Below are 26,325 nucleotides of genomic sequence, written 5' to 3' on the forward strand. Positions count from 1 at the left end.
TTCACTTTGCCTCTTTGGGTCTCAGTTTCCTCATCTGTAAAATGGGTGGTGGTCCAAATAAGTGGTAACATTCTATCCAGCACCCACATTATAATTCAAAGACTGTCTATGACACAAATGTCTGAAGCCACTCAGGGGTTTTATGAAGATCACTATGCAGGTGCAGGGAAGCAAGACAGTGGGAAAGAGGCACGGGCATGAGAGACAAGTGGGGAGAGAGTCTCATGCAAGGGGCCTCTCCATCGGGGGAATCCGCGTTTTGCGGGCTTGACACATATAATTTGAAGTGTCCTCTTTAAGAAAAAGAATGCAAAATTACCATTAAAATTTAGTATAAAAGCGAATATTTGCTTATCCAGAAAAAAAAATAATATCTTTATTAGTTCGTTGCCTGACACACCTTTATAACACTTTTTTTCCTATAGCTTTGGTCTTCATACATTTTGATTTTCTCTTCATGTGACAATAATTTTACACTATCACTTTATTTGGAGAAAATAGAAAGACAATTGTCTTTAATGTGTTTGAAATTTTTTTCTAAGCTATTGATAGTTTAGCAAAGTTTCTTTCAGCTTCACAACTCATTATTGGTCATGTTGTGTACATTTTTAGGATTATAGTCAAGTCTGGGAAAACTTTAATCAAGCTTCTTTCATATTAGAGCTGTAAGAGTTGGAAGAATTTTTCCATGTACTAGCTTCCACCTTTTAATCCTTGTTTTTTCTCCTTTACCTGGATAGTTCTGGTGCTGAGTGCTATGGTGCTGGTGCCATGTTCATAGCACAATGTCCCCTCTGCACCTTCAGGCTGGGATACTGGGTGAGCTGGCAGAGAGGGCTGTCAAGGCCATTCTTACAGTGAGACGGCTCACCATCACTGAACTGCACGTGGAAATGAACACAAACATTCCCCTTAACGCACACCAAGTGTATCTCCAACTTGAATTCTTCTCAGCGAGATCCCCCAAATGCCCATGAGCACTCCAGGGCTGCCTGACCTCTGGGGGATGCATGATAGAGGAGGAGGGAGAGTGGAAAGAGACTGTCATCTTAAATTATGGTTGTCAGAAATATATATATTTATATATGTATATTTTATTATTTGTAAATTATATAGTATAATATATATTTCAGGTGGACCCTGTGAATTGTATATAATATACATACTATATGTATCAATGATATATAATATATATACACACTATATATACAACTGTTATATATTATACATTATATAATATTATATATTATACTATATACATATACCATATAAATTGGTATACACACATATATATTGCCAATTTTACAAAAATATATGGCTGTATGATCCCATTGCTAGGGCCCTTCGAAAGCCATGGAGGAGCCAGTGCAGAGGAATCCCCGGATTTTAGAGCTTCGTTGGCTTTACAGTAGATCCACACCTGCTTTGATACTGGCTCAGAGACCAGGGTAGATTGTGGGAATCACAGGGCTGAGATTTTTCCCCTGAGGGTGCGGAGAGTTTTGAAAGGCTTGGGCACATACCTCTAGGGTGAAGTGCTGTGACCCTGACTGCATTGTTGGTATGGAGTTCATCTGTATTCCTTCCCTCTTCTCCTCTCATCCCCAACATAGGAAGGTTAGAGTCACGCCTGTGCACGTAGCTGAGCCGACATTCCACAGTTAGTTACCCTCGCTGCCCCCTGCCCCATGAAAAGGTGGAGGTTAATCTTTCAGAGGAGTGGGGAGGAGAATTCTGGGATAAATACGTATCTTGGAAAAGGGCTGAGAAACAGAAGCACTTCCTTGGAGCCCACTTAAAGAGAGCATGGGCAAAGCTAGATTGTCAGCAGAGGATCCTGCAGAGAATATGGTTGGCTGTGTCATGTTAGGAGCAGAGCAGGCAGGAGGCTTTAGCAAAGACATAAGAGGGAACTCTGCTGGGGGATGGAGGAGTGGGATTGGGCAATGAAGGTGCTTGTCTGGGTGATTGACTTCAAGAGGCAGGAGATAACTGGAGACCTGCCAGAATCCTCAAATATGTGAATACCCAAGAGTATACACCATACACAGTGGAATGTGGACACAAAGACAGTAGAGAACAGTAAAGTCCCCTTGCAATGCGGTTGCTGCACAGTTAGCCAGGTTCACTACACTAGCTAAGTGACATTCTGGAGCACCAAGCTTCCAGAGGGAGATAGTCACAAGTGAGCCTCATCCAAAGGACACCTGTATCACAGGCATTCTGAATTATGAAGGACTAGTCAAAACCTCATCATTAAATTAATACCATGAGCCTGCTTTTAAAGTTTTGCTTAGAATTCTGCAATGGCTTCCTTTTGTAACTAGAGAAGGAGCAGTGTGGGGCAGGGAAGTGTACCTCAGCTGGGGGAAGGGTGAGGAAATATACTAGAACCCAAATCCTGGGAACCCCTCTTCGCTGAAGGCTCAACTGGATGCAAGACTGGTGAACGGATGGACACCTTCTTCAGAAGGGATCCTTCTTCAGAATTCTTGCTCTCCTTTGGTTTTCTTCTTATTTTTAAAAATTTCAAATCAGAGAATATAATATATACAGTAAAGTGTTTATAGTGCATTAATCTTATGTGTACAGCTCAATGAATTTTTGTCTACATGTATATGCATGTGCCCACTACTCAGATCAATATATAGACACTTTCAGCATCCCAGAAAGTAACCCTTGCTCCTCCCTAGTTAATTATCCTTCCTTCACTGTACAGGTAAGTAATATTCTGATTTATATTACCATTGATTAGCTTTTCCTTTTCTTGAACTTCATAAAAATGGAATTATCCAATATATTTTCTGTATTAGTTTTCTATTGTGGTATAACAAATAACCATAAACTTAGTGGTTTAAAACAACACACGTTTATCATCTCACATTTTCTGTGGGTTAGGATTTAGGGCACAGCTTACCTGGGTCCTCTGCTCAGGATCTTACGAAGCTGCAATCGAGGTGTTGGCTAGGCTGTGTTCTCATTTGATGGCTTGATGGGGAAGAAACTGCTTGCAAGCTCATTCAGGTTGTTGGCAAAATTCACTTCCTTGCGGTTGTATGACTGTTTGCCAAAGGTCACTCTCAGTTCTTAGAGAATACCTGTAGTTCCTTGCCACATGGCCCTCTCACAGGCTCTCTCACAATATGACAGCTTACTTCATGGAAGTAAGGGAGAAGCTCTCTCTCTAGTTTACAAAGACAGAGTCTTGAATAAAGTAACATAATCATGGGAGACGTGGTATCCCATCAATTGTGACATATATTATAACCTAATCAAAGAAGCAGCATCCCATTACCTTTGCTGTATTCTATTTGTTGGAAACAAGTCACAGGCTTTGCCTGCAATCACAAGGACAAGATTGTATAAGAATGTGACTTGTTGGGGGGGGGGGGGTCACTGTAGATTGTGTCTGCCACATTCCGTTTTTTTTAAAAATAAATTTATTTTTATTTTTGCCTGCATTGGGTCTTCGTTGCTGTGCATGGGCTTTCTCTAGTTGCGGCGAGCTGCGGCTACTCTTCATTGCAGCGCGCAGGCTTCTCATTGTGGTGGCTTCTCTTGTTGTGGAGCACAGGCTCCAGGCACACAGGCTTCAGTAGTTGCAGCACGTGGGCTCACTAGTTGTGGTTCGCAGACTTAGTTGCTCCACAGCATGTGGGATCTTCCCAGACCAGGGCTCGAACCTGTGTCCCCTGCATTGGCAGGCAGATTCTTAACCACTGCACCACCAGGGAAGCCCCACATTCTGTTTTGTGTTTGACTTCTTTGGTTCAACTGAACACCTATGAGATTCACCCATGCTGATGAGTGTATCCATTGTTCATTCTTTTCCATCATTGTGTAGTATTCCTCTATGTGAATAGACCACTATTTCTTTATCTATTTTACTACTGATGGATGTTTGGGATGTTTCTACTTTTTGGTTATTATGAATATAGCTGTTGTAAATATTCTTATACATGTCTCTAGATGAACGTATGCATTTGTTTCTCTGGGATTTATATCTAAGCAAGTTTAGTTTTTTTTTTTTCCCTGTAATTTAATTCATTCAACACTTGTTTACACTAAGCCCTTCTTGTTGCAGTTTTAAAAATCATGACTTGGAATCAGGCTGGAGCATTAAAGAGGGGTTGACTTTTGATGTGACAGTTATGATTCACCTCCTCCCCCCTTGCCAAGGGCGGTGATGATTTGATCCCTATTTTATGGAAGCTTTCCTGATGATTCCTCTCCCCTCCACCTTTTCTTTCAGCAACCAATAAAACATAAAACAGCAACCACCCACCCTAACCTTGAGACACTGCATTGTGGTTGCTAATCTGGTTTCAGTGGGATACAGGTCTCCAATACTCAGCGACACCACTTTCTGTGCTTTTCTCTGTGCATGGTTTTCAGCCTTAGAGTCTTAGACAACAGAGGACCCCCATAGAAGCATGTGGTATCCTCCAAGGGGCTAGAGCCTAACTCTGTAACCTTGGGAGGACTGCCAGAGTCAGACCCCACTTTCTGAGGAGCCTTTCTCTTTACAGTGCAAGAGCAATGGAAAGATTCAGTCATATATGAAAGGAAAGCCCAGGTAATGAATAAAACTTAGAAATACACAAAAAGAGGAACACATCTGCCTTTCCTTATAGTTTGGAGTTGAAGAGGGAGGAATTAAAGGTCACTCCTAGATCTCTGACTAATACAAACAGGGTGAATGGTGATGCCATTTACTGAGAAGAGGAGGGCCAGGGAGGAGCATATCTGGGGAGAGAAATAAAAAACTCTTGATCTATTAAATTTGGGATGCCCATTAGACATCTGAGTGGAGATGTGGAATAGGCAGATGGCTATAACAAGTCTGAAGATCGGGGGAAATGTAAGAGCTGGAGGTATAAACTTGACAGTCATATGCATATTAGTGGATTTGAAAGCCAGGGTGTGAATGAGCTCACTTAGGGAGAAAGGGCAGAGAAAGGAGTTGCGAGCCTTGGAAGACACCACATTTGGATATCTGGCAAAAGAGGAAGGGTCAAGAAAAGAGACTGAGAAGGAGTAGCCAGCAGGGTAGGAGGAAAACCGGGAGTCTGTGGTGTCAATCAAAAGAGAAGAAGGTTTAAAGAATGAGGAAATGGTCAACTGTGCTGAATGCTGCTGAACACTTGAGTGGGATGAAGATAGGAGAGTGTTCCAGGGGTTTGCCTGCATGGAGGTCGCATTGCCCTTGGCAAGAGCACTAGAGCAGTTGTTGCTGAGACTAAAATGAAGTGGATTCGGAGTGAATGGGAAGTGAGTAAGTGGAGATAAGATGTGTAAATATTGGCTCTTAAAAATTTGGTTTTGCAAACAACCCAATCAAAAAATGGGCAGAAGATTTAAATAGACATTTCTCCAAAGAAGACATACAGATGGCCAAGAAGCACATGAAAAGCTGCTCAACATCACTAATTATTAGAGAAATGCAAATCAAAACTACGATGAGGTATCACCTCACAGCAATTAGAATGGCCATCATCAGAAAATCTACAAACAACAAGTGCTGGGGAGGGTGTGGAGAAAAGGGAACCCTCTTGCACTGTTGGTGGGAATGTAAATTATTCAGCCGCTATGGAGAACAGTATGGAGGTTCCTTAAAAAACTAAAAATAGAATTACCATATGACCCAGCAATCCCACTGCTGGGCATATACCCAGAGAAAACCATAATTCAAAAAGACACATGCACTCCAATGTTCATTGCAGCACTGTTTACAATAGCCAGGTCATGGAAGCAACCTAAATGCCCATCGACAAATGAGTGGATGAAGAAGATATGGTACATATATACAATGGAATATTACTCAGCCGTAAGAAGGAACGAAATTGGGTCATTTATAGAGACGTGGATGGATCTAAGAGACTGTCACACAGAGTGAAGTCAGAAAGAGAAAAACAAATATGGTATATTAACACATATATGTGGAACCTAGAAAAATGGTACAGATGAACCAGTTTGCAGGGCAGAAATTGAGACACAGATGTAGAGAACAAACGTATGGACACCAAGCGGGGAAAGCGGCTGGAGGGGGTGGTGGTGGTGGTAGTGTGGTGAATTGGGAGATTGAGATTGACCTATATACACTAATATGTATAAAATGGATAACTAATAAGAACCTGCTGTATAAAAAAATAAATAAAACAAAATTTTTTTTAAAAAGATTTAAAATTTTGGTTTAGGAGAGGAGTAAAGGATGAGGCAATAGCCAGAGCGGTTGGACAGCAGAGAGTGAGGAAGAGATTGGTGTTGCAGGAGAGGGAGGAGAGACCTGAAGGAGTGAAGATCTTCTTAGGGAGGACAGGATGAGATCATGAGTGCCCCTGTAAAGACTGGGCTTTGGCAGGAGGAGAGATACTTCCTCCTCACATATTGGGTTGGAAGGAGATGCTGGTGGATTTAGGGTCTGATGCCTTCCATTGTCTCAATGAAGCAGGAGTCAGGACATCAGCTGTTAGGAGGAAGAGAAGGGAGTTGTTGAGAAGAGAGAAGGGAGGAAAAGAGCCAGTTTAGAGAGGCTGTATTGGTCTAGGTCTTGCAAAAAGTAGATGCCAAGACAGGAGTAAACATGCAAGGATTTTATTTATTTTATTTTATTTATTTATTTGCTTTTAAAAAAACATCATTATTGGAATATAATTGCTTCACAATGGTGTGTTAGTTTCTGCTGTATAACAAAGTGAATCAGCTATACATATACATATATCCCCGTATCTCCTCCCTCTTGCGACTCCCTCCCACCCTCCCTATCCCATCCCTCTAGGTGGACACAAAGCACCGATATGATCTCCCTGTGCATTGTGGCTGCTTCCCACTAGTTATCTATTTTACATTTTGTAGTGTATGTATGTCCATGCCACTCTCTCACTTCGTCCCAGCTTACCCTTCCCCCTCCTTGTGTCCTCAAGTCCATTCTCTACGTCTGCGTCTTTATTCCTGTCCTGCCCCTAGGTTCTTCAGAACCATTTTTTTTTTTTTTTTTTAGATTCCATTTATATATGTTAACATACGGTATTTGTTTTTCTCTTTGTGACTTACTTAACTCGGTATGACAGACTGTAGGTCCATCCATCTCACTACAAATAACTCAATTTCGTTTCTTTTATGACTGAGTAATATTCCATTGTATATATGTGCCACATCTTCTTTATCCATTCCTCTGTCGATGGGCACTTAGGTTGCTTCTATGTCCTGGCTATTGTAAATAGAGCTGCCATGAACGTTGTGGTACATGACTCTTTTTGAATTATGGTTTTCTCAGGGTATATGCCCAGTAGTGGGATTGCTTCGTCATATGGTAGTTCTATTTTTAGGTTTTTAAGGAACCTCCATACTGTTCTCCATAGTGGCTGTATCAATTTACATTCCCACCAACAGTGCAAGAGGGTTCCCTTTTCTCCACACCCTCTCCAGCATTTATTGTTTGTAGATTTTTTGATGATGGCCATTCTAACCGGTGTGAGCTGATACCTCATTGTAGTTTTGATTTGCATTTCTCTGATGATTAGTGATGTTGAGCATCCTTTCATATGTTTGTTGGCAATCTGTATATCTTCTTTGGAGAAATGTCTATTTAGGTCTTCTGCCCATTTTTGGATTGGATTGTTTGGTTTTTTTGACATTGAGCTGCATGAGCTGCTTGTAAATTTTGGAGATTAATCCTTTGTCAGTTGCTTCATTTACAAATATTTTCTCCCATTCTGAGAGTTGTCTTTTCGTCTTGTTTATGGCTTCCTTTGCTGTGCAAAAGCTTTTAAGTTTCATTATGTCCCATTTGTTTATTTTTGTTTTTAGTTCCATTACTGTAGGAGGTGGGTCAAAAAGGATCTTGCTGTGATTTATTTCATATAGAGTGTTCTGCCTATGTTTTCCTCTAAGAGTTTGATAGTGTCTGGCCTTACATTTAGGTCTTTAATCCATTTTGAGTTTATTTTTGTGTCTGGTGTTAGGGAGTGTTCTAATTTCATTCTTTTACATGTAGCTGTCCAGTTTTCCCAGCACCACTTATTGAAGAGGCTATCTTTTCTCCATTGTATATTCTTGCCTCCATTATCAAAGATAAGGTGACCATATGTGTGTGGGTTTACCTCTGGGCTTTCTATCCTGTTCCATTGATCTATATTTCTGTTTTTGTGCCAGTACCATACTGTCTTGATTACTGTAGCTTTGTAGTATAGTCTGAAGTCAGGGAGCCTGATTCCTCCAGCTCCATTTTTCTTTCTCAAGATTGCTTTGGCTGTTCGGGGTCTTTTGTGTTTCCATACAAATTGTGAAATTTTTTGTTCTAGTTCTGTGAAAAATGCCATTGGTAGTTTGATAGGGATTGCATTGAATCTGTAGATTGCTTTAGGTAGTATAGTCATTTTCACAATGTTGATTCTTCCATTCCAAGAACATGGTATATCTCTCTATCTATTTGTATCATCTTTAATTTCTTGATCAGTGTCTTATAGTTTTCTGCATATGGGTCTTTTGTCTCCTTAGGTAGGTTTATTCCTAGAAGGATTTTATTAGTAGAACCATGTGTGAGAAAAAATGGGGAGGGAGCCAGAAGAAGATAGGAGAGCTGTCAGACAGTGATGCAGGTCTGACTCCAAGTGAAGAGAGAGGAAAGAAAGGGTGGGTAGAAATGTACTAGACTGCCATGAAATCTAGAGAAGTTTCAATAGGCCAATGGGAAGCCAAAATTGGCCATCAGAGGAGTTCCCTGTTTCCTTATTGTCCCTGCTGAGCTCAGCCTTTGGGAAGCAGCACCTGGGAAGGTGGTCTTAGCATCAACACAGTGATGGATTTCAGAGCACAGCTGCTGGGGCCTTAGGCTAATTATGCTCCCTGTGAGGCATTCTCATGACTGCAACAATGGGGAAGATGATCTTACTAGAACAGATGTAGTCATGCTGCCAGGCAGTGTTGGGCACCCATTTGAAGTTTGTGATTATGAATTTAAAGTGAAAGCCAGGGCTCCCCTGGTGGCACAGTGGTTAAGAATCCACTGCCAATGCAGGGGACATGGGTTCGAGCCCTGGTCCGGGAAGATCCCACATGCCACAGAGCAACTAAGTCTGTGCGCCACAACTACTGAGCCTGCGCTCTACAGCCCGAAAACCACAACTACCCACATGCTTCTACTTCTAGAAGCCCATGCATCTAGAGCCTGTGCTCCACAGCAAGAGAAGCCACTGCAATGAGAAGCCCACACACCTCAACGAAGAGTAGCCCGTTTGCCGCAACTAGAGAAAGCCCATGCGCAGCAATGAAGACCCATCGCAGCCAAAAATAAATAAATAAATAAACAAACAAACAATTAATTAATTAATTTAGAAAAATAAAGTGAAAGCCATCTTTCCTTGGAAACTCAAATTTAAACGCTTCATGAATGCATGACTGAACTCTATGACTCTAGTGGACAGTTGGCAACTTCTAATGTGAACAAAGTTTAGGCCAACATCAGTGTGGCTAGCATTCCATGGGTGAAGGTTTGAGATCTTGACTTCTCATTGGTTTGTGTTCTGGATTGGTCCCAGCATATTTGTCTCAACAAAGTTCATTCCTTCAGTTGTACTGCCCCAGCCCACCTTCAGACAGAGATGGGATTGTCATTGTTCAGGAGAGTCATGGTCAGCTATTTAATCCTCATAACAGGTGCCAGTAGATATCTTCTGACAAATTGATTTTTATAAATATTTTCCCAATAGCAAAAGTAATATACGTAGAAAATTTGGAAACTGCAGTGTCTGTCATCTGCCCATATTCCTCAGTCCGTCCTGGAGGTCCCCTACAGTTGATGGACAGTTCCCTTATCTGTCAGTGACTTCCTTTCTTCAGCATCTCTGTCCCCTTTGTGAGGACTTTATCTTCTTGAGGCCACAGGGGCCTGTTTGGCCTCCACACAGGGCAGGTCGAAAGTACCAGGGAGTTAACACCCCAGGGGCAATCCTCAACAATGGGGGTGAGAATGGGTGGATAAACACCCCAGCTGTCTGACCCTTAGTGCCAGACAACACTGAGGTATGTTCCACACGGCCTCTCAGAGAGTCCCTGGGGATTTCATTCCAGTTGCTCACACTGGCAACCCACTCACCAATGCACTGCTTTTTGGCTTTCTTCCCTTCTCTGTTTCACTTTCCCACTCCCCTTCTAGTGCTTCCTGGGATTATCTCCAAACATACTACCTGCACCCAAATCCTTGGCTTAGGAGTAAGGAGAACCCAAACTATGCAAGAGCAAAGTGGTAGGAGTCTACTACCTAGAGAGAGACAGTTAACATTTATACTTTCCTTCTACTCTTCTCTCTCTCTCTCTCTATATATATATACACATTTTTCCACTTAGAAGTAACCAGTTAATATTTTATATCTTTCCTTTTCTTTTCCCAGTGCTTCATGCTATACATCATATTTTGTTGCTGAATTCTTATTTAACTGTAGTATTACGGACATTTGTCAGATTGTGAAAATTATGATATAGAAAATAATCGTTAATGACTTTCTAGTGTTTCTTTGGATATGTGTTAGATTGATTTTTAAGATTACTGATTTGCTTTTAATCAGTAATAGAAAATTATTCTAGCTGGGTTCTTTTCAAATAATATAACTTCTAACTATGTATGACTCAACTTTTAACAAATATTTACAGAGGATTACTTGAAAGATATGCAGTCCACTCTTTAGATAATGTAGATCTTATTCTTGGATCCACATCAGGTAAGTCTAATACCACGGGTAAATGAGTTTGGCTTTCCTCCTCTATCACCTGATAGAATTGCTGTCCTAAATTGAGCTTTGGAATATCTGTCACCCTCAGTGACCCTACGGAAATTGCCATAGAAACTTAGTGTTGCTTGGATTGCTGGAAAGCTGTTGAGGGCACTGGGAGACTGCCTTTTATGAGGACTTGGAGGGGAAAGATCACTCAAGTCTCAGAACAAGGAAGAGTAGAGTATTCCTGAGGAACTGGTTTTTGATCTTTTGTACAATGTCAATTTTGTAACTTTCACATTTTCATTTTTGCTGTGTTTCATAGGAAGCTCACAGCCTAATTTAGAGCCTACTTTTGAAAATTTTATAAGATCAGTGTAAATAACTGAGTACTGACTTTCCTTCTACATGAATCTCCTTTCTTCTTCCTCTCCCCCATTTTCTCCTTATACCTTATTTCTTTATCAAATTTAAAAAGATTTTTTACAGTGGGTAGATTTTGTAAGTCACCTAAAAAAATATTTTAATGATATGCGGTATATCCCCACCATTCGTATCATATTTAATGATATGCATATTTAATGATAGGAGGTATGTCCCCACCATTCCTTCCTCTCTTGTGTGGCGTCCCAGGGACGATACTTCTGGGGTATTTTTGGAGGAGGGGAGCAGCGAGGACTGTCCTAAACCGTCATCTCAGCCAGTTCAGACGGAGCTCAACAGTTTCACGTGCCCCTCCTCCCTGGGATGGGCTCCTCCCCCTGTGGCGTGGCCCCTCCCACTGCGGTGTGACCCCCTCCAAAGCACTCAGCCAACTGTTGATGTATAACTTCAACCCCTTCTGCCCTGGCGTGGAGATCTGCTGGTGGGAAGACGCTGAACCGGCCGCAGGTGCAGGCATCATTTCTGCTCCTCCCGCTAGTACTCTACATGCTAGGCGCCGGCAGTCTGTCACGCGGACTCTTCCGCAGGCCGCCTGCATCTCCAGCCTCCCTCTGTGCCATGCCCCACGCCGATGGCGGGGGGCAGGAGGAGGCCCCCTTGGGAGGGTTGTCCTCTGCCCACCCCTCTCTCCCCTCCTCTTCCAAATTCAGTTCCCTAGAGCCTTGCTTATTGATTCTCAAGAGCATCATTTGGAAGAAAGGGAAAAAAACCCCAGCTGAATATTAACTGTGTTTTTCTCTTTATATTTCTGCTAAGAGAATCGTAATTCTCCTGGGCAATGTGCAGGCCTCTGACTGACGAGGAGAGAGTGAATAGAGGAAGAAAAGCATAGTAACTGATTTATCTAGATTTATAGGGGTGAAATACATGCATATATATGTATTTCAAGTGTGTATACATTTAGAATAGTTTATTTTATAGATATCTGTGTGTGTGTAGTATATATGTATGTATGTATGTGTGTGAGTGTATCTCTCAGATCTGATCATGTCATGCTTTAAAAGCCTTCCATAGTTCCCTCTTGTAATAGGACAAAGTCTAAACTCTCCTTGGCACCTCCTCCATACACACCCTCCTCCTGGTCAGGCTGCCTCCCCACCCCCACACGGGAGATACTCTTTGGCCTGCTGTGAACCTAGCCCTTTTCCCTGTCTCAGCCTTTGCAGAAGCTATTCGCTCTGACTACCCAGCTCCCGGCTCCCTCCCCGTCAGGTGCCTCCCTTGGAAAGTTCTATTCATTCATCTCGAATGAGCTCACTGTCCCTCCTGAGCTAAGCCTGTTGAGATGCCAGTGCCTAGCGCAGTGCAACCAACACTGGATGAACTCTCAGATCTCCCCCACCCCCAGGGAGACATGAGTGCCCTCCTGTCTGCCCCAGACACTCAGCCCACTAGTCCCTCCTGAGAGCATTTCTTAGGTGCCTGCGTCTCCCATTACAACCCTCAGGACAGGGCCCGTGCTCCTCCTCCAAAAGAGCATTCTCAGCGTCCTGCACAGGGCCTGGCACATGGTTGCCACCCAGTGCATGCTCCTTGAATGAATGAATGTGTACTTATAGATCACTATCCATGTGACAGATAAGCTGGAAACTGAAAGCAAAATGTTGAAGGCCTTACCCAAGAAGCAATAATCAGGAACAGTGGTAAAGGCTCCCACACAGATGACTAGTTCACTGTGGAAAACTGAATTTGGTTTGCAAAGACGTAGACACCACCACAGCTCTCGAGGAAGGCAGTGGCTGTTTCTTTTTGGGTCGTCCCCCCCCCATCATCATGGGCGATCTGTGGGTATAATGGATTCATAGTTCCTGTAGCAACCAGAAAAGCAGCACCAGGGAAGGAGGTCAGGGGCCCCTCCCCCGGTCTGAGGGAGACCCTCTAACTGCCAGCTGCCCCCCAGACGTGAGCAGAGGGCTCTGCTGCTGCTGCTGGGTCCAGGGCCCACCCCTCTAAGCTTCAGATGGCTCGCGTCCATACGCGTGTTGGGGGAAATTCAAAGCTGCACTTCCAATTTCCCACTCCCATTAGCCGTTACACTCTTGGCAGGTTTTTCAGCCTTCTTGATTGCTAGATCTGGGCTTCAGGCCTGGTGAGCCCTGGATGCACCTATAAGATTGCAACAGGGTCAAGGATATTTTCATATTCTGGGACTGAGCAGCCTTCTAATTATTCTCTTTATTATCATTTTTCCGATTTCCTATTCCTTCTTTCCTTGTATTAAATTTCTAACATCTATCAGTACATAAGATCCATGACAGCACAGTACTGTGAACAGCAGCTGGTACATGGTAGATACCTTTTTGGATAGAAAATGAATGAATGAATGAATGGCTGTGTATTGGAACAAAATGAATGAAGGCTGTAGGTACTCCTTTGGTTGTTTTTTCAACTGGACTATCTCCCTGTAATCTGTGCTGGCTTAAGTCTGGCTCTGTCTGAGGGCTAGATGAGCTGGTCTAATTCTTCTGGCCTCAGGATTCTAGGACAGTGAGGCAGGGGAAGAAGGAAATGAGGGGCCTGAGAGAAGAGGTGGCTGGAAGGCCTTTCGGGAGCCTCACTGCCCAGTGAGATTTCCTCTGGCAGCTTACCCCCACTGGCCAGGAGCCTGCACCTGCCCGCTCCACAGAAGGAGCTTGGCTGTGGTTACACCGCCAGGCTCCAAAGTCAAGAGCAGTGAAGGGAGGAGGGGCTTGCTCTGTGGGGCCAGGGGTTGGGAGGGGGGTTGAAGGGCAAGGAGTCCGGGCTCCATGTGGCATCCGGTTTTAAACAACTCTACTTAGAAATAGAAGAAATCTCTCCGGGAAATGGGAGGGCTCTGGCATGCTGCCCAGGCCTGAGGAACAGCAAGTTCCTGCCAACTTGTGACGGAAGTGGGGGGTTTGTGGGAAGGGCAGAGGGAAGAGGGCATCGAAGGGAGTGGACACAACCCAGCAACATTTTTCCTGGTTAAAAACCCTGTTCGGAGGTAAACATGTTTCTGAAAATGAAGAGGGTTTTTATTCTTCCAGGCCAGCCTACTTCCTAGGCTGGGAATAATGCAATTATTCCCAGGTGTGTGTGTTTGTTTTCGAAGAAGGAATATTATAAACTATTCATGGTCCCTGCCTGAGAATGCTTTGGAACAATGGAGTGCAAAAATCAGCCCCACCTCTTCGTGTTTCTGAGGCATGAACACGCCTTCTAGATTTTCTCTTCCAGGACAAGGCTGAGAAACTCTCCTGGGAAGCTCCTTTCCAGCCCATTAGAGCCAGAGCCAATCATGGCCTCTTCAGGGCTTTTTTAGGCTGGGGAGGGTAAGGGATACAGATGTGCAGACAATCTGCCTTGGCTGACTGCTCTGGCAAGGTGAACTCAGGGAAGGAAAGCTCTGAGGGGGAGCAAGGGGCCTTGATGAAGAGGGGGAAAGGAGTTACACATTTATAATTGCAGAGAGGTCTAAAATCAGCATGGTTCCAACGAGACCCTAAGTGGATAAACAGACTCTCAGTCTGCAATAATTCATTCTCCTGTGCAGAACCCCAACCCACAGCTGTCCCTGGTGGGTTGGGGCATTTCATAATCTCTTTGACTTCAGAGCCTCACGGTGGCCTCCAGAGCCAAGGGAGCCCCCTCTTTTCAGGAAGTGGACTGTTAATCTGGTTCACCTGGGAAGCCCACCTGGAAAACCTGTGTGAGGTCAGGGGAAGGCAGAGGGGAGGAGTGGATGCTTTTTAAGCCCACCCCCTTCACGAGGCTTTCTGAGAAGGTGGATCGTCTATGCTGCTGTAGGAACTCTCAAGTGTTGCTGGTGGGAAGGTGACTCGGTACAACCACTTGGGAGAACTTGTCGCATTATACAGCGAAGACGAAAATGCAAAACCAACCCAGAAATTCCATTCCTAGTTATTTGTCCTAGAGCAGCAGTTCTCAAACCTTTTGGTCTCAGGACCCCTTTTCACTCTGAAATATTGTTGAGGACCCCAAATAACTTTTGCTTGGGTGAGTTATATCGACCAATATTTACCATATTAGAAATTAAACCTAAGAATTCAAAAACTTATTAATTCATTTAAAAGTAACAATAAAAACTCATTACACACTAACAACGTTTATGGAAAATAACTATATTTTCTAAAACAAAACAACTTAGTGGGAAGAGTGACATTGTTTTATAGTCTTGCAAATCTGACTTAATAGAAGACAGCTGGAATTCTCATATCTGCTTCTGCATCTGTGTGTTGTGATATCTCATGTAGGTGGTGGAAAACTCCACCATTTACTTATGAGAGATTGAGAGTAAAAAAGCCAAAAAAAACCTTTGTATTATTATGAAAATAGTTTTGACTTAACAGACTTCCCCTGCCCACCCCCCCACCCCCCCGCTGAGATCATCTCAGGGGCTCCCAGAGGTTCTCTGCTATTCCAGAGAACATTTCTTACTTCTCTCCCAGTAGATATATACAAGCATGTTCAGAGTGGTATTATTTATAACAGCAAAAAGAAACTCAACTTAAATGTTTATAAATAGTAGAATTGATAAATAAATACTATGAAATATTCATAGTATTGCTGAGTCTCACAGACAATACTTTACAAAAAACAATAAAATATGATTTCATATTTATAGAGATTAAAAACATAAAATATATTATTTAGTGATAAAAATATATGGCAAAACCTTAAAGGAAAGCAAGGATAGTGGTTATCTCTGGGGAAGAGGGAAAGGAATACCACTGCCAAAGGATATACATGAAGTTTCAGAGATATTTCTGTTTCAGTTATGATGAGCTAGTTATGCTTCAGTAACAAACAGCCCCTGAAAACTCAATGGCTTAGATACAACAGAGGTTCATTATGGGTCAGCTAATAGGGACTTCATCAATTGGTGTGTCTCTAGTAAGTGTGGTGGGGGGAGGGAACATGACAAGGCATGCACTGGCTCTTAAAGGCCATCTAGGAGAGGCACTTGTTGCTTCTGCTTACATCCTATTGGCCAGAGCAAGTCACATGGCCATGTATAACTTCAAGGGAGTGGGGAAGTGCCATCTGATCATGTGCCCAGAAGGAGGGAAACTGAGACATTCGGGTCATTTGGTATTGTTCTACTTCCTTAGGACCATTTGGCTTTAAGTGGAGTGGTAGGTTCATAGGTATTTGCTTAATTGTTATATACATATAAATTTGTAGAAAGATTTATGCTTATTATTATATACTATATATGTATATATGTCTTATTTAAATATATATGTATCTTTATTTCTTTTTTAGGTATAAAATATTGGAAAGAAAGAAACAAACAAAAAGAGAGAAAAAAAAGAATAGGCCTTTAACTGTGGTGTACAAATTCATATATTTGGATAAAGAAAAATGGAGGCCAAGAGAGGAGAGTGTGAGAGCTAAATTGAAAAACATTTGGAATTCCTGGAGCAGCGGTCTTTAAACTGGGGTAAGCATATTCCCAGGTCCATGAAGACATTCTAAAAGGTTCCAATACAGATTCTATTAAAGAATCAATTTCTAGATACTCAGTTCCAGATGTCCTCTTTACTAAAACTGGTCTCCCTGAGAATACTCCTGTGTTTGAGCTATTCTCCTTTCCCCTTTCCTCTTTTCAAAGTGTCCTTTTCCCATGTTTTTTCAGAAGAAAGATGTGGTCCATCCTGTCATTTTGTCATTGGTAAAAATCTCCAGACTCCAACCAAAGAGACAATTCAAAGTACTGGTTCTAGCTGAGAAAGTAAATTACTCTAAAGATAGGATTACAAATCCGTTTGCAAATCAGATATTATCCCATCATTTTAACAAAGGTGGAGGAGAAACTAATGAACATTTAATAATATCACATGATAAATGATTAATAATAATATTGTCATTATGCATGAACTCAGAAAGAGTTCAGAGAATCAAATAATACCACTACAATAAAATCCCTCCATTCTGAACAAGTTTTCTTGGCACTTATATTTTTAAAAGTGAAAAATTAAAGCTAGAATTGAGGCTGAACCCACTTTCATTCTAGAGAGAGTAATCTTCATCCATGGATATATGGATAAAACAGCACCAATGCTTTCTCATTAAGACAAGCATTTCCTAATAAAATTCTTTGGGATAAATAGTATTTTATCAAAATATTTAATAATTGTGTGATATATTTATGTTATTTTGATGAATTGTGTGTTACTACTAATTGTAATGATAACTCATTCTGGAAGAAAATCTTCATGCTGTAGACCAGCGCTGTCCAATAGAACTTTCTGTGATGATGGAAATGTTTTCTATTTGCTCCATCCAATACAATTTCCATCCGCCACGTGTGGCTATTGAATGCCTGAAATGTGGCTAGTGTGAATGAGGAACCGAATTTCAATTTTTATTTAATTAAAAAAATTTTAATAGTCACATGTGGCCAGTAGCTACAGTATTGGACAACACAGCTTTAGAGCTTTATGGCCACAGAAAAGGAAAAAAATTAAATTTGAATCTCTATACATTTTTAAGAGAACTATGACAAGGTGATTAATAAAATATTTAAATCATAAATTTATGTTATATTAGGGTAAAGTTCTATGGGGAAGAGAAATGGAAATACAAATTCAAGGAGATAAAGAAGTAATGTAAAATTTCTGACTGTTAAAGGAGTGAGCATTCATGATATTTTTAAAAGGATGATGGAGGGTATCAATTATTTTAATGTTTAAATTCTATTTGGATACATTTAAATCAGTGACAATAGAAATTTTTAAATGTTTAAACTATTAAAATATTTCAAATTTACAATGGACTTTAATCTTTTGCAGTTATTTAAACTTAAGATGAAAAATTTTAGATACCAACATAAAAATGTTTGAGGGGAGTGCATAGTGTCTCACGATTCTTTTGAGGGATATGAAAGCAAAATGCTTGAAGACCCCTGAACTAGATGGTGTCCATTGTTCCTTTCAACTCTTTGGATTTTGTGGATGTGGTCTAAGAGGTCACTCTAGGGAGTGGGCACTGTAAATAATATAGGAAAACAGCCCCAAAGGTAAAGCTTCCCTTACAAACAGGAGTCCTAATAAAAAAACAAAATCCAAACAAACAAGCCAAAATACAAACTCCCCTTGTCTCTCTCTTACGCGCACACATGTGCACACACACACACACACACACACTCCCCCCAACAGACCCCACTTCCACACTGGGAATTCTGGTGCAGGCGGCTCATGAACCACACTTTTGAGAAACATGGTCTTGATTAGCAACGTGGGGTGGTCTGGCCAGTGAAAAATCTCCGGAGGTGGGGCAGCCTCAAAGAGGATCATTAAAGATCAAAAATTCCTTTTGAAGTTGTTTGAATTGCTGCAGCCTAAACCCCCTTGGCCTGAATAGAACCTCAACAGACACACACAAAGGCCTCCCATGGGTGGTTGGTTTGGTTTTGGTGGAAATTGAAGCAAGGGCCTGAGTTCCACATCTGGGTGCAGACCCAGGACAGTGCACGCAGGTCGCAAAGTGACTTGAACTGAAAGAATCCAGCAGAAGCAGAGACTAGGAAGCAGGGGTGATCCCAAGAACATAAGTCTACTCTCCCCCTCCCACCCAAGGCAATAGCCTTCTCATGGAAGTGGGCCTTAGGTTGGGGTTCACATGCTTTGCGTTTTGTGAGGCACGATGAGCCCAGCTTGGTTATCCTCATTCTCCCATGGCATCCCTGCAGTGTTGCACAACTCCAGGTGTCAGGAATGGTTCAGCCCGTTCCCAGTGGCAGCAGGAGGGCAGGAGGCACAGAGGAGACTGAGCAGGCAGGGCCCTGAATGACCTCAAGTCACCGCAACCACCACCCACCCCTGGTGCTGAAGGGAATGGGAAAATATTCCCGTGACCCAGTGAGTGCTTCCCATGCAGGTGAGCGCTGACAGCAGGAGAGAGGGTGCTGGGTCATCCTGGCAAGTGAGTGGTGAGGAGAGTGTGGTCATGTTGTGGGACCTGGGATTCCAGATTGGCAGCTCTGACTCAGCCTCCAGTTGGCAAAAGTCAATTGGCCTCCCTTTCCCAAGGGCTTCCACTCTCAGCTGGGCCCTGCCCAGGTCAGGCAGGCGGGAGGCCTGGTGCTCAGCACTGGCCCTGGGACCAGCTCCCAGGAAGCAGCAAGGGACCCAGGCGGCCTTGGCACCATTTCAAAGGCTGGCTTCAGACGCTTATCAGTGGGCTTTTGTATAAGGCCCAGGCTGAGGTTGCATAAGAATGTGCAAAATGCCAGGGAAGTCAGAACAACTTTTTAAAAGTGAGGCTCAGACCATAGGCAGGGTGCTTCCACACCACTTGGGCCTTAGTAAAGGAAAATGCAAACATTAGCCCAGAGGTGGAGAAAGAAACAGACACTACCCTGTAGGAAGATGGGGGGATGACTCAAAGAGACAGGGGATGCAGAGAAAGGCAGGGTCTGCACTTTTTTCTTTGACTGTTGTGCCATTTGTCATCTCTGAATGCCTCAGAGCCTGGTGTCACGTCACATGGTGAATGCCTAGGATAAGCTGAAAAGAGCTAAGAGTCAACAGCAGTGCTGATGGCCACTATGGAGAATTCTGGAGATTTTAAACTATGGTGACAAGGACAGGGAGGCATGCATGCATTTAACAAACATTGAATCCTTGAAAAAAATCTAGAAAGCACAATCATTCTCAACCTTTATTTTAATGCAACTCACATGACCTTTACCTGCATGAGTCACCCCATAGACACTGCCAGATTTTGACACAACTGTCAAATTTGTGTGCAATCCCTGGCTCTCTAGCCCGCATTCCATCTCTTCCTCTCCAGCTTAGGAGCTCAGGAAGAATGCATGTAAGAGTATTGTCATTATAGGGTAAACTTGAATTGCTGTAATTCATTAAAACAGTAAATTCTTTGCAAAACTGAGAATGAAATGAAGTTGCATCTCTTTCATCAGTTCTATTACTTTGGCTCCAGCTTCATCCCCTCTATTGTAAGGATGACCTTCTCTCTTTCCCCAGGTCATTTGTCCTGTGATAAGCCCAAGAAGTCCAGGTTCCCAGGATGATTACCTGGAACCCAATGGTCACTCCTGGTCTCTTGGCCCACTGGTGCCACCTCAGATGCATGCCTTCAGGCTGGGGGCTCCTCAGTCACTGCCAAACCCAGGGCTCTTGGGTGGGCACCAAAGCCAGCAGGGCCAGAGCCTGGACAACAGCTTGCATGGTTGCTGCCGTTGCTGCCAGTTTGTAATTCCATGACCTCGTTTGAGCCCCAAAGCCTGTCCTGGTTGCTCACACTTCCTCTAACCCTGAGGCTGGGACTTCTCTTGTTGCTGATCCTGTAGTTTGTGGCACGGCCAGCAGCCCTGGTACAGGTCCCACTGGCAATTGTCCTTTGAGCCCAAGACAGGACAATCCCTGGCCCCTTGAACGCTATGCTCAGCTAAAGCTACTGCCTAACTGGAGCCACAGGGAGCCACTTCCCCTGGGCAGGCTGGGCCAGGACAGCATGTGGGGACAGGTTCCCATGTCTGCCTCTGGCTGACTGAGGACCACAGTTCCATTCTCTGCATTCCTACAGCCCAAGCCCACAGCCAGTTCCCATCACTGAATGAGTTATGTGTCTTTCAAGGAGACAAACTCCTCTGGGTTTCCGTAGCAACAAAGTCCTTGGAATCCATCTCGTAACCAAGGGGTTGTGATTCAGTCTTTGAGAACTGCTGAACTTGGAGATGGGCCCTCAGCACAAAGATCTGCTCATCCCCAAACCAAGCCAAGCTCTGAAGGCATCCTCCGTCTTGTTCTCAGAGGACCGTGTCTTGTTCTCAGAGGACCGTGTTGCAGTGGTATCATGCTGTGACATCAGCCATGAGTATCGGCCACAGGTCGTGTTAGTCAGGGTTCCACTAGCTTCTGTAACAGTTAAACCCCGATTTCAGTGGTTTAACACATTAGAAGTCTACTTATCACTCACATAAGAGTCCAGTGCCAGATTCCCAGTCAGCAAGTGGCTTTTTGTCATGTGGCTATTTCCATCATGTGGCTCTTTCCATCCTAGGACCTGAAAGTCCTCTGCATCTAACTGGTGGATGTAGAGAAATCACATCCTCTTCTTTTTTTTATTGTGATAAAATATACATTAAATTTACCATTTTAACCATTTTTCAATGTACAGTTCAGTGGCATTAAGCACATTCACATTGTTCTACAACCATCATCACCATCCATCTCCAGAACTTTTTCATCTTCCCAAACTGAAACTCTATACCCATTAAACACTAACTCCCCATTCTCTGCTCTCCTCCAGCCCTGGGCAACTATCATTCTACTTTCCGTCTCTATGAATTTGGCTACTCATGTAAGTGGACACATAGAATATTTGTACCTTTGTGACTGGATTATTTTATTTAGCATAATGTCTTCAAGTTTCACCCATGTTGTAGCACCTGTTAGAATTTCCTTCCTTTTTAAGGCTGTATAATATTCCATGATATGTGTAAACCACATTTTGTTTATCCATTCATCTATTAATGGACACTTGGGTTGTTTTTACCTTTTGGCTCTTCACACCCTCTTCTTAGCCATCTTAACCTGCAAGTGACACCTTTCATTTGATCACATTCCTTAGGAGAACCTATTACATGGTCCCACCTACATACAAGGGAGGGCAGGAAATGTAGTCCCTGGCTCGGTAGCCACTTCCCAGAAGTAATTAAGCCTGTAGAAGGTGAGGCACAATTTGTTGGTGGACAACTAGCCGTCCTTCCCATCCCCTCACCTTTGTACTTCCTATAACAACTATTTAGCATGGCTCAGGAAAAATGTCTTTTTTTCCAGATTCAGTTCCTAACAGGATGAAGGTTCTGAAGTCTAAATGTGCTCTCAGTAAATAACTGTAGTAACATTTGTGTAGTCTTTTGCATTTTTCCATGTCCTTTTCATATGGTGTAGTGGTTCTGATTCTGTCTCTATTGCTTTCTCACCGGCTGATGCTTATAGAGCCTGCAGTGCTACAGTAAATCCAATAAATAGTAATTATTAATCTTCTCAGCAACACGAGGTATGATTATCTCCCCATCTGTACAGATGAAGATACTGAGGCTCAGAGAGATTACGTAACACGTTCAAAGTCAACCAGATCATAAATGGCAACTCCATCTCTCTGTACCTCCTGCTTAGGGAGCCATCCTCATGGATTTGAGAAATAACCTTGATTTCCTTCAAAGGACACTTTGAGCCCCCAAACCAAACTCTGCCCCCAGAATACCCTCCTTGCACTAGAACTGATGGATTCTCTCCTCCAGGACCCAAGCTGAGCCCCTCTGGAGAATGTGGTAAGAGAGGGAGGAGAGATCCTGTCACGCAGGAGCCTGTCCTGTGTTCCTGGTCCCGAGGCGCTTCCCAGGACCCTTGGAGCACAAAAAATATCTTCTGATGTTGCTGCTCTCACCACTTTCCAACAACATTCCTGGAGCGCCTCCTGTGTTCCAGGCCCCAGGGATGTTCGTAGGAATACGAAATGATCCCTCTCTTCCAAAGAGTGCATTGTCCAACCACCATGAGACAGACACGGGAACGAATGCTCTCATATCATATGACAAGCAATATAGACAGACAAAGTGCTGCTGTGGGAATTTGGATGAGGGAGGAATTAATTTTGCTTTGTTGTGGCAAGCTACAGCAAGAAGGTGACATCAGTGCTGGCTGTGGACAGCTGGGAGAGGATTGGGGAGAGCTATTTTAGATACAAGGGACAGTAAAGTCTCGATGGTGTCAAAGAGCATGGTGTGTTTGAGGATAAAGAGTAGGTACTCTGAAGGTAAAGCACGAGTTGAGACAGGGTGGGGGAAGAGACTTGGGGAGATTGGGTGGGTAAAGGGCCATGATTCTGCAGATGAGGCAAGGAGCTTATTAACTGGGGACTAATACCACCAGAGCCATCTCATACAACGCTTCCTCTGGCTGGGATGAACAATGGGAAATGGAACTGGTCACCCATTTCATTCCAACGGCACTCATTCTCAGAGGGCAGGCTCAACCCAGCCATCCTGGGGTCATCCCAGACACCACGTACCAGGGTCATTCCGAGCAAAGGCTAGCAAAGAGACCACCTGAGGGCATCGGTAGTCCCATAATGACCCTTCTCCCTTAGTCTATAGGTGAAGGACTCGTGATAGACTTTCTCTCCCTAGTTGGCTTACAGGGCCAGACTAAGCTGAATCCTAAGTTGGTTATCTTGAAGCCAGGGTCTCTATCTGATACCTGCAAAGACAGGATTGAAGCCTGGGGGGTGCCAGGACCACTGTGGCTTCTCTCGTGCCCCATGGACTGAGTGTGAAGAAGGAAGCAGAGGGAGACAGGAAAAAAGGTGGGGGAGGTGACAGGAGAATAGTGTCAGAACCCAGTTCACCATCCACGGCAGGCACTCACCAGCACCCCAGCACATGAGGCCTGGCTTTCCCACCCCCCTTATGTCAGAATGGGGACGTTTTTCTAAGTAATTTATAACTAGAGGTGGAAAGCAAAGGGATTCTGGGTTGACAGTGAACCTGTGGTGAGAAATCAAAATCTGAAGGCAGCACCTGCCCTGCCTAAGAAGCCAAAGCCCTTCTCGCATGGAGGCTGTGGGCCAGAGGTGCTTTACTGAGAACCCACCTGTGCCAACCCTGAGGGTACAGTGATGAAGGGGACATGCTTCCTGCCTCCAAGGACTTCACAGCCTGGTGGCAAAGGCAGACAGGTACACAGCTCCTAGCCTCCCAGATGCCATGCATTGTGGAAACCTTGATGAATTCTAGTCTCTTCAAATGGAAAATCTAATCAAGATACTGGGTTATCTGGCTTCCCCTTCCACAAACTGGCCCTCAGTGGGATCCATGTCTAATATTATGAAAGACACACTATATCATCCTTAACTACTCATAAATGACACTGTCAAACTGATACAAAAATCTATTCAGAAAAACAACTCAGATTATCTCATCAACACATGTCATTCTGTTGGCAAAGGCTCTAATTAATTATTTTATTTTCCTCTCCAATTTTGTTCTAGTCTTCAAATGACTTTATACAGCAAAGTTCTGGATTCCTTAATTCCCCTGAGCCCTGCCAGGTCTGGGGCTGTGGTAGTGTTCAATGGTGCGGCTGCTGAAACATTCCGAATTCAAGGCAGGCCCATGACTGGACTTCATAAGAAACCACGAGTCTAAGCTGCTGATACCTTAGCAGAGCAAGTTTTTTAAGATCCAGGATCTATTTTGAAGGAGTGGAATAGAGGAAGTTAAGAAATGACATTGATAAGGATAAAAGGATCTTTGGATGAAAGTTATAGGAAAGTGGGTTTGGGCTCAAAACAAGGAAGAGTTTATCATAGTTGGAGCCATCCAAGACTGGTGGAGGTAGTGGGCTTTCTGTTGTTGACAGAGGCCAAGCAGAGGTGTGATGACAGTCAGAGGTTCTTATACTGGGTGGGAGGTTGAATGAGATAAACTCTACAGCCCTTTGTGCTGAACTTAAGTCTTCTCTCCGCTTTCAGCTGATGGAATAAACCTGGCCTGGCAACATCACCTCTCCTGGGCTCCATTGTATCATTGCTGAGTTGGAAAGAGGGAGCAATTGTCAGATCCCCTGCTGGCCACTGTGGGTGAACCCCAGACCATTAGCCCTGGACCTCAAAGGTGAGTGAGCATAGTCTTGGGATCTCTGCATCCTCAACTCCATCTGATGACTCCGAAGCTGCTTCAGTCCTCAACACTGGAGACCAGAAAGGCTGGTTTGTCTTGTTCTAATTATTATTTAGATGACTATTTGGCTCATTCCTGAGCAAGGCTTAAATCAAGTCAGACCTGTTAATTGAATCAAGGTTATATAATCATATTTGGGCATTTAAATGCAAACCAATTATGTTGGAGCCCAAGCATCTTATATACAAGGAGGGAGTTCTATTACATGTTGGGAATGTATGATAATACACAAAGCCTAACCCCTAAAGTGAAGGGTGGAGTACTCCAGGGCACTCCTGTTTTGATGAAGTTGTTGTAATAGTTATTGCTCTGGGCACATTCTGGGAAGATACTGGAAACATCTCAAACAAGTATGACATTGACATTACCCCAGCTTGTCAAACCCATTACATTTGGAACATGTCTTTCTGTAGCATTTGTCTTGGCATATAAATGTGTTATCAAAAATTGTAGGAGGCATTACAAGGAGCCCTCTCTTGGCCTTTCGGGTCCTCAGCATTCCCTGCTCCTCTCCCTTGACAAACATATGCCTAGGGCCCAATTAGGCATTTCTGTTTTTCACTTGGGCCTCTTTCTAGTTTCCAGGCTGAGTCTGCAAGCCTCCAAATCTTGAAGTCCTCAAATATTAGCCTCCTCTGCAAAGAGGAGGAAAACACGGAGGAGTAGGTAAGGAAGTCATTGACGAGTTGAGGGGGGACTAGTAACATAAAGCAACACATCAGGAAGAAGGCACCAGACTCAAGACTGAAGTGTTTGTCCCTAAACGCTCTAAGACTCATCCAGGCATAACAGCCTCGGGGGGCTTCTAGCCCAGAGGCTCCCCGTATATTCTGCGCTCCGCGCTTGGAGGGTGAGATACCAGATGCCTGTTTTCTGTCCAGTGATAAGAACTGAGCTGGCAGGCTTTGTCAGGATCACTCAGCCTGAAAATCAATCAGATGCCATCACTGGAGATGAGGAAGAGGCATTTTCTGCTCTCACATTTTGTCTATGTCTCTGACACGAAAGCATCAGTTGCCTCTGAAGAGAAGCATTCTGGGGAGAGTTTCACCTTCACCACCATCCTGGTTAGGGAGCTCTTACAGCCTTGGAATTGCAAAAGTCAGGGAGGGGCCACTCACTAGAGGTGGGGACCTTGCTGCAGGTTTCGTTGTAAACACATGGTTGAAATGTGTCACACGTGGGCAGGCATGCTAGTGTGTCCAAAATCAGCCTCTAGCCAGAGGACACTGACTTCAGCAAGACCAAATGAAACAGCAAGCTGATTTTTTTCAATAGGTTTCATCAGACCCACAGAGGACTAATCCTAAACCTGATTTTGGATTACCCTTTTCTTGCTAGGAATTATATTAAATGATTCTATCTGGAACTGAAGGTCTTGATAGACTGGTGTAGCTTCTCAGTCTTTTGAGAATCTGCTATCAAGGGCTCATACTTATCCCAGGTCAGTCCTTAACCCCCTCCCCTGCAGGG

The 26,325-nt window shown here is 43.5% G+C and overlaps 1 long non-coding RNA gene across 1 annotated transcript in view; it reads left to right on the forward strand.

The window, feature by feature from the left end:
- The window catches only part of LOC309612489, a 184,013-nt gene that overhangs the window by 30,066 nt on the left and 127,622 nt on the right, over positions 1-26,325 (forward strand). The window contains exons 2-3 of the long non-coding RNA XR_014235189.1: positions 16,404-16,581; positions 24,645-24,786. This is a non-coding gene — a long non-coding RNA (uncharacterized lncRNA). The remainder of the gene's footprint in view (positions 1-16,403; positions 16,582-24,644; positions 24,787-26,325) is intronic.

The sequence above is a fragment of the Balaenoptera borealis genome, assembly GCF_965194805.1.
Source record: "Balaenoptera borealis genome assembly, chromosome: 15".
Lineage (NCBI taxonomy): Eukaryota > Metazoa > Chordata > Mammalia > Artiodactyla > Balaenopteridae > Balaenoptera > Balaenoptera borealis.